This window comes from Carcharhinus amblyrhynchos, chromosome 16, assembly GCF_965287045.1.
Source record: "Carcharhinus amblyrhynchos chromosome 16, sCarAmb.v2.hapA, whole genome shotgun sequence".
Taxonomy (NCBI): domain Eukaryota; kingdom Metazoa; phylum Chordata; class Chondrichthyes; order Carcharhiniformes; family Carcharhinidae; genus Carcharhinus; species Carcharhinus amblyrhynchos.
Window position 1 is genome coordinate 9,309,569 of NC_137339.1, and position 13,394 is coordinate 9,322,962.

At 45.5% G+C, this 13,394-nt stretch overlaps 1 protein-coding gene across 2 annotated transcripts in view; it reads left to right on the plus strand.

The window, feature by feature from the left end:
- The first annotated feature begins 6,985 nt into the window (after positions 1 to 6,985).
- LOC145353820 (PHD finger protein 20-like) overlaps positions 6,986 to 13,394 on the plus strand; it is a 56,316-nt gene continuing 49,907 nt past the window's right edge. Inside the window, exon 1 of one of the 2 annotated variants that reach the window (XM_080204655.1) lies at positions 6,986 to 7,023. The gene's annotated coding sequence lies outside the window, so the exon portion shown is untranslated. Of the gene's footprint in view, positions 7,024 to 12,942; positions 13,112 to 13,394 lie in introns of those variants that run through there. The other variant, XM_080204654.1, reaches the window with a different exon arrangement.

Sequence of the window (13,394 nt, forward strand, 5' to 3'; positions counted from 1 at the left end):
ATACATCAATAAAATGAACTGTAAAATCCACAACTACACAAGCAGCAAATATCCTTGTTCCAGTTTTCAGTTGGGACTCTCAATGCTACGTTACTGTACTGTGATTGCACAGAGTGGGTGATCTTCAGGGAAAGACAAAAGGAAGAGAGAACTCGAACCACAGTCAGCCTCAGTTCGGCTAAAGTGATTCTGGTCAATGGGGGATGGAGGAATTGCTTGCTCAATAATCCAATCGCCAGGGCCATGCAATCCAGAGGAGAGTAATCGGTCACAATGCTGCTGAGTCTCAGTGTAATTTAAGGAGAAATGATTCCTGACTCAGGAGTTTTGATCCAGGGAATGCAACCTCAGTTGACTCACTCAAATAATGGATGGATTCCACTTGTGACTTTTACAGGGAATATAGAAAGAAGCCAATGGCCCAAGCTGGCCCTGTGCAAGGACTGACATAGCAGGTGACTGAAAGGTCTCTCTGCATTCCAGTTGTATGTATTTACTCCGAATTGTTGTGGAATTCATCCACTGAGCTACCCAGACGAGGAAGGACATAGACTGGGATCAACCTCAGCAGCTGTCACAGGTCCAAACCGGCGACTGTGGATACGCTACAATCGGCACCAGCTCTCCTGAGCATAGCAAGGGGCACAGTGATGATAGTCCCCTTCTGATTGCTAACACAGCTGAAAGTGGATTTGATTTATTATTGTGTATTAACATACAGTGAAAAGTATTGTTTCTTGCACAGAAAGCATACCATTCATAGAGAAGGAAAGGAGAGAGTGCAGATTGTAGTGTTACAGTCATAGCTAGGGTGTAGAGAAAGATCAACTTAATGCAAGGTAGGTCCATTCAAAGATCTGACGGCAACAGGGAAGAAGCTGTTCTTGAGTCGGTTGGTACGTGACCTCAGACTAATGTATCTTTTTCCCGACGGAAGAAGGTGGAAGAGAGAATGTCCATGGGGTCCTTAATTATGCTGGCTGCTTTTTCGAGGCAGCGTCAAGTGTAGACTGAGTCAATGGATGGGAGGCTGGTTTGCGTGATAGATTGGGCTTTGTTCATGACCTTGTGTAGCTTCTTGCGGTCTTGGGCAGAGCAGGAGCCCATACCAAGATCTGATACAACCAGAAAGAATGCTTCCTATGGTGCATCTGTAAAAGTTGTAAGGAGGGAGTATCTGGATTGAATGTTACCCCTCCCCATAGTCTAATTGCTGCTGTAGCTCGCTGTTGAGGTTCGCAGATGCAGGGCAGTCCTCTGGGCAAAGTGCCAGGGCACTCCTGAAGAAACGCCTTGAAGCTGTTGAGCTTTGACAAAGGGTCGTCTGGACTCGAGACATCAGCTCTTTTCTCTCCTTACAAATGCTGCCAGACCTGCTGAGATTTTCCAGCATTTTCTCTTTTGGTGTGTTGGACTGGGGTGGGCACAGTAAGAAGTCTCACAACACCAAGTTAAAGTCTAACGGGTTTATTTGGTATCACGAGCTTTCGGAGCGCTGCTCCTTCATCAGGTGAGTGTTGCTTCCAAATAAACCTGTTGGACTTTAACCTGGCGTTGTGAGTCTTCTTACTGTTTCTCTTTTGATATGGTTAATGCCCATCGAATGAGTAGGAATAAACGCTTGTCTTTATCCCATGTTCTCTGTTATACTATTTTTGATACTGTGACAGGTGCTGAACCTGATGAATAAAATTAGCACAGATATAAATTGAAGTTTTGATGTCTTTTTGTTTTGATTCCTGAATCCCTAAAATTATTCCTGAGCTTCTGGTATCCATAGTCCAACTGTGAAATGTGACGAGATCTTTGCTGTGCATTTTGTACATTCAGATACTATGCACGAGAATCCTCTGATATGCTGTTTCTAGATCATCGACACACATCCTAGCCCATTAACTGCTTCTGTTTCTCTGTCCAAACAGATAGCCACACATTCCAATTTCTGATTACCGCAGGCTAACCTTGGTCAATCTTTAGATTTAATCTAAGCCTTGACTGGCTCCATAAACAGTCTCTCAAACTGTTTTTCAAGCCTCAAACCTTCATATTCTGATTTGTGAAGCAAAATTGAAACACTGTGCTTCAATGCCGTCCCAGAATAGTTTCTGTCCACAGCCTCCTAATGCCAGCTTTATTTATATCACATTGATAAGCTGAGCTGTCAGCCTTATCTCAGTTTGTAGCATTCTTGTTGCTTGATTCAGATGATTTCAAAGTTTGTTTCTTCGTGTCATGAGTAGGTTTACATTAACACTGCAATGAAGTTACTGTGAAAATCCCCCAGTCGCCACCTGTTCAGGTACACTAAGGGAGAATTTAGCACGGCCAGTGCACCTAACCAGCACATCTTTGGACCGTGGGAGGAAACCGGAGCACCTGGAGAAAACCCATGCAGACATGGGGAGAACATGCAGTCTCTGCATGGACAGTGACCCAAGCCGGGAATTGAACACGGATCCCTGGCGCTGTGAAGCAGCAGTGCTTGCCACTGTGCCAACCTAATGATTGTCAATTCAAATGGCACTCCACAAAATCTAAGCTGCCACTTCACTGAGGAAGTGCTGCTTTGTTGGATTTGCCATCTTTTGGATAAGATGTCATCCTGAGGCCCGGTCTACCCTCTCAGGCAATTGTAAAAGACTCCATGCCACAGTTCCTTGATGAGTTGTCCTGATTGTCATTCATTCCTCAGTCAATATCTCTGAAGTAGATTACCTGGTCATTATTAGACTGCGGTTTCTGGGAGCTTGCTGTGCACAAATTGACTACTGCAGGGACCCCCACAGGTTTAGCATAACTTCTTCTTTTATTCTAAATCCCTAAGAATAAAGCCAGTGCTTTTTTTAGGCACATTTAATTGCTTTTCTCACCTGTGACGCTGTTCTTAAGGTTTGTTCACTGCCCAAGAAAGATTTCTCCTCAAGTTTTTCAAGCTTCAACTTTTTAGGTGTCCAGATCACCAACAACCTGTCCTGGTTCCCCCCATACCAACACTATAATTAAGAAAGCCCACCAATGTCTCTACTTTCTCAGAAGACTAAGGAAATTTGGCATGTCAGCAATTATGCTCACCAGCTTTTACAGATACACTATGGAAAGCATTCTTTCTGGGTGTATCACAGCTTGGTATGGGCTCCTGCTCTGCCCAAGGCTGCAAGAAACTACAAAAGGTCATGAATGTAGCCCAATCCATCACGCAAACCAACCTCCCATCCACTGACTCTGTCTACACTTCCCGCTGCCTCGGCAAAGCAGCCAGCATAATTAAGGACCCCTCGCATCCCGGACATTCCCTCTTCCAACTTCTTTCTTGGGGGAGAAAGGTACAAAAGTCTGAGGTCACGTACCAGCCAACTCAAGAACAGCTTCTTCCCTGCTGCTGTCAGACTTTTGAATGGACCTACCTTGCACTAAGTTGATCTTTCTCTACACTCTAGCTATGACTGTAACACTACAGACTGCACTCTCTCATTTCCTTCTCTATGAATGGTATGTTTTGTCTGCATAGCACGCAGTAAACAATACTTTTCACTATGTTAATATATGTGACAATAATAAGTCAAATCTTGCAAATCCTCAATGCTAAAACAACACAAGACGTTCTAGATTTTAGAAAAGTTAATAAACAGGAATATGAAATGATTAGATGTTATGTGTAACAATAAACATTCTCATAATAAAAAAAATCACCTTCTTCCTCCACCACCGCCACCTGCTCCCCTCCCCCCCCTCCCCCCACCCTTCTCTTGGGATCCTCTGTACCGTTGGCTGTTCACAGAAGGTTTTGTGCTGAAGTATATGAATTATTCAGTGACCAGCAAAATGAGAATTGATTATGAATAAATGTGAGTTATTGAATAAGTTAAGCAAACATTTCACTGACAGTTGGAAAGTGGGCTGAATTAACTTGAGGACAGCCTTGCATTTTAGCAATTGGTCACAGTTGGGACGGCACAGTGGTTAGCACTGCTGCCTCACAGCGCCACGGACCTGGGTTCGATTCCGGTTTGGAGACTGTCTATGCTGAGTCTGCATGTTCTCCTCATATTTGCATGGGTTTTCTTCAGGTGCTCTGGTTTCCTCCCATAGTCCGAAAGACTTGCTGGTTAGGTGCATTGGCCCTGCTAAAGTCTCCCTCAGTGTACCCAAACAGGCGCCAAGATGTGGTGACTAGGGGATTTTCACAGTAACTTCATTGCAGTGCTAAAAATTCATTCATGGGACATGGGCATCGCTGGCTGGGCCAGCATTTATTGCTCAATTTTAGTTGCCCTTGGAGGGCAGTTGAGCATTAACCACATTGCTGTGGCTCTGGAGTCACATGTAGGCCAGACCAGGTAAGGACAGCAGTTTTCCTTCTCTAAAGGGCATTAGTGAACCAGATGGGTTTTTCTGACAATCGCCAATAGTTTCATGGCCATCAGTAGATTCTTAATTCCAGATTTTTATTTTTTGAATTTAAATTCCAACCATCTACTCTGGGTGGATTTGAACTCCGGTCCCTGGAACATTAGCTCAGTTTCTGGGTTAATAGTCTAGCGATAATACCACTAGGCCATCGCCTCCCCCCATGTAAGCCTACTTGTGGCACTGATACCTAAACTTAAACAGTTATACTGACATAAAAATGGACTTTGAACAGCTCTGTCCACACTGCTGACTTTGTGAGATGCTAATTTGTATTTGTTGGATTTTGTTTTTAAATGGGGAAAGTGAGAGATGACAGCAACACCAGATAGGATGGAAGCAGAAAGAGTTCAGGGGGCAATATGATTGGCAAAAGCAGCCTGCAATGTTGTTGCCGTGAGAGAATTATTTTAAAAATGGCAGGGAGAGAGTTTTGTGACAAAGTCTGTAACTCTTAAAACAAAACTGCAACTGAGAAGGGGCCCAACGTGATAAAATGCTAGTTACCCGTCTATCTTCATCGACAACCAAAATGTGGAGATGTCAGCATTGGACTGGGGTGGCAGAGTAAGATCTCACAGATTAAAGTCCAGCAGTTTTAAGTTTTTAAGTTTATTTATTATTGTCATAAGTAGGCTTACATTAACACTGCAATGAAAATCCCCTTGTTATCACACTCTACTGCCAGTTCGAATTTAACATGGTCAATTCACCTAACCACATCTTTTGGACTGTGGGAGGAAACTGGAGCACCTGGAGGAAACCCACGCAGACACAGGGAGAATGTGCAAACTCCAGACAGACGGTGACCCAAGCCGGGAATCGAACCCGGATCCCTGGCACTGTGAGGCAGCAGTGCTAAATGTGCTTTATTGGAATCATGAGTTCTGCACACATGAAGACAGCCTCGACCGGGATCTTAGGTTCATACACACCACCTGTGACCCCCCCCACCATTTGGTTTCGACTTGCAAAATCTCATTGACTGTCCTGGCTTGAGACAATTCACAGCTCTTTAACCTGTGATTATCTCTCTCTCCGCTCGCCCCAGCAAGCAACACAGCACCAGAACTGTTTCAGATCAACTGTCTGTGTCTGTAAAGACTTGATTACCTGTAAAGTCTTGCATTCCAAGCATCATCTTGCAATTGCGTCTTTGTTTATACACGGTGTGTTTGTGAAACCTACCTCTCCACTCACCTGATGAAGGAGCAGCACTCTGAAAGCTTGTGATTCCAAATAAACCTGTTGGACATTAACCTGGTGTTAGAACCATACAACCATAGAACACTACAGCACAGAAACAGGCCTTTTGGTCCTTCTTGGCTGTGCTGAATCATTTTTCTGCCTAGTCCCACTGACCTACATCTGGACCATATCCCTCCACGCCCCTCTATCCATGTACCTGTCCAAGTTTTTCTTAAATGTTAAAAGTGAGCCCGCATTTATCCGGCAGCTCATTCCACACTCCCACCACTCTCTGTGTGAAAAACACCCCCCCCACTAATATTCCCTTTAAACTTTTCCCCCTTCACCCTGAGCCCATGTCCTCTAGTTTTTTTCTCTCCTAGCCTCAGTGGAAAAAGCCTGCTTGCATTCACTCTATCTATACCCATCAAAATTTTATACACCTCTATCAAATTCCCCTCATTCCCCTACGCTCCAGGAAATAAAGTCCTAACCTATTCAACCTCTCTCTGTAATTCAGTTTCTCAAGTTCCGGCAACATCCTTGTAAACCTTCTCTGCACTCTTTCAACCTTATTAATATCGTTCTTGTAATTAGGTGACCAAAACTGCGCACAATACTCTAAATTCGGCCTTGCCAACGTCTTATGTTGTGAGACTTATTGATGGGTAAGGAAAACAAAACTGAAGGGCTAAGCGACTAATTTCCATCTCTGGCACTCAACCGTATATAGAACAGGATATCCTGTGTAAACCTAGCTTTTATGCACTAGAGGTCGTGAGAGAGCTCCAGCAAGCAACACAGCACCAGAAGTGTTTCGGATCAGGGTACATGTCTGGACATGTACCTTTCTCCATCATTATAGTTCTACATGAAGATGTCCTATTGGTATATATGCTGTAACAAGAGCGGATGGATAATTTCACACCACCATCCACCAACTGAGCCCAATGCAATTCACAGTAACTTCACTGCAGTGTTAATGTAAGCTGACTTGTGACACTAATAAACTTTGCTTTAATGTTGTGGACACCTTAATATCTCGAGCAAACTTTGAGTTGAGAGTTGGAAAGTGGGCTGAATGAACTTGAGGATTGCCTTGCATTTTAGCAATTGAACATCTAAGGTCACAGTTGGGGGTGGCACGGTGGTGCAAGGGTTAGCACTGCTGCCTCACAGCGCCAGGGACACAAACTGTTCTGTGCCATAAAAAGGCTTATAAGAATTAATTATGTTAAGTTAACCATGTTAACACCCTGATCCAGACATTGCATTTTCTCCACCACCCCATATGTAAACACAGAAGTTCACCTTCCTTAACTCTCTTTCTCTATAGTGTGCTGGCCTTGGAAAGTGTCCAGAGGAAGTTCACAAGAATGATCGCTGGAATGAAGAGCTTGTCGTATGAGGAATGGTTGAGGACTCTGGGTCTGTACTCATTGGAGTTGAGAAGGATGAGGGGGGGTTCGTATTGAAACTTACAGGATACTGCAAGGCCTGGACAGAGTGGATGTGGAGGGGATGTTTCCACTCGTAGGAAAAACTAGAACCAGAGGGCAAAACCTCAGGCTAAAGGGACAATCCTTTAAATCAGAGATGAGGAAGAATTTCTCCAGCAGAGAGTGGTGAATCTGAGGAACCCTGCTGCAAAAGGTTGTGGTGGCCAGGCCATTGAGTGTCTTTACAACAGATAGGTTCCTGATTAATAAGGGGATCAGGGATTATGGGGAAAAGGCAGGAAAATGGGGACAAGAAAAATATCAGCCATGATTGAATGGCGGAGCAGACTCGATGGACCAAGTGGCCTAATTCTGCTCTTATGCCTGATGGTGATGTGGTGGCACAATGCTTAGCACTGCTGTCTCACAGTGTCAGGGACCCGGGTTCACTTCCCAGCTTGGGTCAGTGTCTGTCTGGAGTCTGCACGTTCTATGTCTGTGTGGGTTTCCTCTGGGTGCTCCAGTTTCCTCCCACTGTCTGAAAGCCGTGCTGGTTAGATGCATTGGCTGTGCTGAATTCCCCTTCTGTGCACCCAATTAGGTGCTGGAGTGTGGCGACTAGGGGATTTTCACAGTAACTTCATTACAATGTTAACGTAAGCCTTCCTTGTGACACTAATAGATAAACTTTGAACTTTTAATTGGGCTGCTTGAATGTGGTATTCCTCGTCTTAGATCGTTCCTTGATGTTTCCACAGCTAACATAAAACCTCACAAATACTATGATAATTGTAGCTAAAATCTGAACATTTATTTAATTTGTGGTAACTTAGTGTGCACAAGTCATTTCAGAGGTTTCCTATATTACAATAGCAAATATCTCAAATTACTTCGCCGGCTGTCTCACTCTTTGGGACGAGGTTGTAAGAGGAAGTTAATGAGTGTAAATGTTGTGGATCTTGTGCATGGATTGTTTCATTGATACAAAGTTCTCATTTAAAGATATTTCTGCCTACGCAATTTCATTTCAATGCTGAGCTCTTAAAGCTAACTTGACCAGATTTTAAATCTCAGCAGGCATGCTGGGATTAGCTAAAACTGACTGCATTTTTTGCAAGTTCAATGCCAGCAACAACAAGCCTTTTTTTCATAAACTATACAAAGCTTTTCGTAAACAGCTGCTTTTCATGGCCACAGCTGTAAGGTCTGATAACAAGCTGCAAAAACCTGCTTTTGCAGGTAGAGACAGCATGTGCCAAACAACTTCAATGCAAAATAATGGTTAACATAGAGTTTTGGAACTGTGTATGTAGCTAGTAGTCTGTTTTCGAGACCTGTTCAGCATGTTTTGAGTTTTTTGACTAGTATAGGACTGGCAGGCAGAAGCCAGAATCTCTCTCTCTTTCTGTCTCTAGTTTTTGCTTTCCGTAATGTTTTAATTTTAAATTCTGTTCAATCATAGGTGGCATGGTGACGCAGTGGTTGGCTTTGCTGGCTGCCTCACAGTGTCAGGGACCCCGGTTCAATTCCCGGCTTGGGTCACTGTTGTGTGGAATTTGCATGTTCTCTCCATGTGTTTCCTCCGGGTGCTCTGGTTTCCTCCCATAGTCCCAAAGATGTGCGGATTAGGTGGATTGGCCATGCTAAATAGCTCCTTTGTGACAGGGTGACTAGCTAGGGTAAATGCATAGAGTTATGGGGATAGGGCCTGGGTGGGATTGTAGTTAGTACAGACTTGATGGGCTGAATGGTCTCCTTCTGCACTGTTAGATTCTATAAAAAGAAATCCATCGTATTAATGCTATCTCTGTCTACTCTAAGGAATGGACACTATAGTGAGCCTTTCTTTATATAGGAAAGACATTCTTCTTTGCTGGCCATTTCTAATGGATATGGTAGCATTGGGGTGTTGCTGGACTTGTAATTCAGAGGCTCAGACTTGGTAGATGGGGGAATTTAGCTTCAATTCATAAACAATATGGAATAAAAGTGTTGGCTTCAGTAATAATGATCGCGAAACTGTAAAATATCCATCTGGTTCACTGATGCCATTCTGCCAACCTTAACCAGTCCGCCCTACATGGGACTCCAGGCAAACAGCTGTGTCCTCTGAAAGTTGCTCAGTTATATCGCGCTGCTACAGAAAAGCATTGTGGGTGGCGGATCTACACCACACGGGCTGCAAGGACACAAGGAGATGGCTCATCACCATCCTCTCAAGGCCAGCATCGGCCATGACTCAGCTGGCACCACTCTTGAGCCACACGCTTCTGGGTTTAAGTCCCACTCCAGGGTTTAAGTACAAAAATCAAAGCTAACACTGCAACGTGGTACTGATGAGTGCTACATTGTTGGAGGTGCTGTCTTTTGCATGAGGCATTAAAGCGAGGTGCCTGTATGAATGGATATGGAAGATCTCATGGCACCATCCAGATCCTGTATGATTTTCAAATCTCATCTCAACCTTCTTTTCTCCAATGGGAACAGCCCCAATTTGTTCAATCTTTCTATGAAACTGAACTTCCTCTTCCCCGGAACCATTCTTCTGAATCTTTCCTGCAACCTCTCTCTATTCCTTCCTAAAGACCCAAAACTCCTCTGAAGCTGAACCAGTTTTCTACAGGTTCGCTATAACTTCTTGTACTCTGACTACCTGCAGGATATTCTACACAGCCCTCGAGTTGAGTTTCTTGGTGGTGGAAATGGCCCAACATCGGCCAGCGGTGGAATATTCCAGCCCCGCCGTTGTCAACAACATTTCCCATTGTATGCAGCCCCGACACAGGGAAGTCCACGGCAACGGTTCACCACCGGCGGGACTGGAAGATCCCGCTGGTGGGAGTGGTTGGAAAATTTTGACACTTCGGCCTATTGATAAATGTTTCCATTGACGGATGTTATGGAGAACGAGAGGATACAGATAGAAAAAGAATGAAATGGCAACATGAGAAAAATCTTTGTCAGGCAGCGAGTGGTGGGAATCTGGAATGTGTCGCCTGACAGTGTGCTGGAAGACGCTTCAGTCAAGATACTCAAGAGGGAATTGGACTATTATCTGCAGAGGAAGTTTGTGTAGCACCATGGGGAAGGTGGGGGGGGAAGTGTGCGGCTGATGGCAACAGGTGAATTGGTCCGTCAGAAACTTGGCATAGACATGACAGACTTCCTGTGTGAAATTGTTGATAATTGTGGTCATGTTGCATCCATCAACTGTACGTTAATCAGTGCACAGTGTGACACGTTTGCACCCCTGGGCTACAACACACAAGTTCTTGTTAGAAGACAGCTGTTCCCCCAGAGGAAACAACTCACTTTGTTGGATCTCAGGAACTGGCCACTCATGCTCCTCAAAATCCTTCTTCAGCACCTTCAGGTCGACGGGAGAGAAATAAGTGCCAATCCCGTTTCCGAATCCACCGCTTAACCTCCACCGCACGGTTGCCACTGGGCTTGCCGAATTTGTAGCGATAGTGTTAAGAACATAAGAAATAGGAGCAGGAGTTGGCCATCTAGCCCCTCGAGCCTGCCCCACCATTCAATAAGATCATGACTGATCTGTCGTGTCTCAGTTCCACATTCCCGCCCTCTCCCCATAACCCTTAATCCCCTTGCCTATCAAAAACCCATCAACCCGTGTCTTAAAAATATTTAGCGAGGTAGCCTCCACCACCTCAACGGGCAGAGAATTCCAGAGATTCACCACCCTTTGAGTGAAGAAGTTCCTCCTCAACTCTGTTCTAAACGGCCCCCCCCTTTATCTTGAGGCTGTGCCCCCTAGTCCTACTGTCCTTTCTGGGCGGGAAGAGCCTCTCCACCTCTATCCTATCCATCCCATTCATCATCTTATATGTCTCAATGAGATCTCCCCTCATTCTTCTAAACTCTAATGAGTACAAGCCCAGTTTATTCAGCCTCTCCTCATAGCTCAACCCCCTCAACTCCGGTATCAGCCTAGTAAACCTCCTCTGCACTCCAGAGGAGTTCAGTGAACAGAGGAACTATCTCTGGAACTAACTCAGAAAATGCTCGAAAATCACAGCAGGCCTGACAGCATCTGTGGAGACAGAATATAGAGCCAACATTTCGAATCGGGATGACCCTTCGTCAAAGCTGAAGACAAAGAAAATAGGATGAGGTTTATATTGTAAAGGTGGGGCTGGTGGGAGGGAGAAGGGGTTGTGTAATTGACCATAATATCATAGGCAAAAAGGCAAAGGGGATGAAAACAGTGGTGATAAAGACTGAGAATGGTGCTAATAGCGTCCATTAAGAGATCGGAACATGTAAATGGCAGAACAAAGATGCAGGGAGTCAAAGAACAACCTGAACAACGTGGCAGATGGGGTTGGAAAGCGAGATTTAGAAGTCGACAAATGAAATGATGGAAGAAATTAAAATTAAGATACGAAACAAGAATGCAGTCATAAAAATAGATAAGATAAAAGTTTAAGTTCATTGATTAGTGTCGCAAGTAGGCTTACATTAACACTGTGATGAAGTTACTGTGAAAATTCCCTAGTCGCCACACTCTGGCACCTGTTCGGGTATACTGAGGGAGATTTTAGTATGGCCGATGCACCTAACCAGCACGTCTTTCGGACTGTGGGAGGAAACTGGAGCAGCTGGAGAAAACCCACGCAGGCACGGAGAGAATATGGAGACTCCATATAGTGACCCAAGCCAGGAATTAAACCCAGGTCGCTGGCACTGTGAGGCAGCAGTGCTAACCACTGTGTCAATGTGAGTCTGGGCCAATATCTATCCTTCAATCAACATCACATAAGACAGATAATCTGATCATTATCGCATGACACTGGGTGGCACGTTGGCACAGTCTGCACATTCTCCCCGTGTCTTCCTCTGGGAGCTCCAGTTTCCTCCCAGTTGGAAAGATGTGAGGGTTAGGTGCATTGGGTCGAACAGGTGCCAGAGTGTGGCGACTAGGGGATTTTCACAGTAACTTCATTGCAGTGTTAATGTAAGCCTACTTGTGACACTAATTTTAAAACTGTTTGCTGGGTGCTTATTGATTGCTGTGACCAGAGTTCAATAAGTACTTCACGGTCTAACACTTTGTGCTGTCTGGTATCTATGGGAAGTGTCACACAATTTCTTTTTAAATTAGGAACGAGGGCAATGAAAGTTGGCTTCACCAGTAGTGAGACCCATATCCCAAGAATACATAAACACCAAAGCAAAATGAACATTTGCAGTGGAAGTGGATGCTACAAATGAGTAATAAAAACTCAAAGTGCTGGAAACACTCAACAGTTCAGGCAACAGCATTTTCTGAAGAAGGTCTAATGGACTCAAGATGGTAACTGTGTTTCTCTCCACGGATGCTGCCTTAGCTGCTTGAGATTTTCCAGCATTTTCTGCTCATTTATGAACACTGGCCACAGGTGGAGGGATCTGAAAAACATCAATCACACTGCGGAATTAACACACTCTCAAACACACACACGCAGACACAAACACTCACATAGACACACACATTCACAAACATTCTCTCACACACAAAACACAAACACTCACACAGATACACACACTCACAATCACTCTCATAAACGCAGACACACACTCACATTCCCACACACACTCACAATCACTCACACACTCACAAACACACACACGCAGACACAAACACACACTCTCACACAGACACACATGCACTCAAACACTCACATTCGGAGACACACAGACTCTCACACAGACACCCACTCACTCACAGACACAACATAGTCGGCAGACTCACGGAAGACACACACACTCACACGGAACATTCACTCATTCAGACCCTCCCTCTCTCTCTGTGTGAAACACTATGTCACACATGGCAGTCGCTACATTTCCTTGTATCAATGTTGTCGCTGCTGCGCGTGCGTTAGACAGGCGGCCGGAGCCGGGGGTTAGTAGCAGAAGGACGGGGGGAAAGGACAGCAACCCCTCCGCCATCAACACCCTCACCGTGCAGGGACACACTCAGTGTTACAAGGAGCAGCGGCACCCAGACACCAGAACCAACCGACACACACACACAGACAGAGAGGGGCCGGCAGGAGGAGAAGCCGCTGTGGGTGAGTGATCCGCCCCGGGCCGCCTCTGTCCCACTGGAGGGAGAGTGGAGGCAGCATAGGGGTGGGGGTGGGGGTAGGCAGCATGGGGGTGGGGGTGGGGGTAGGCAGCATGGGGGTGGGGGTAGGCGGGGTGGGGGAGGCAGCATGGGGGTGGGGGTGGGGGTAGGCAGCATGGGGGCGGGGGGGTGGCAGGGTGGGGGTGGGGGGAGGTGGCATGGGCGTGGGGGTGGGGGGAGGTGGCATGGGGAGGGGGAGGGGGAGAAGCAGCATGGGGGGGGAGGCA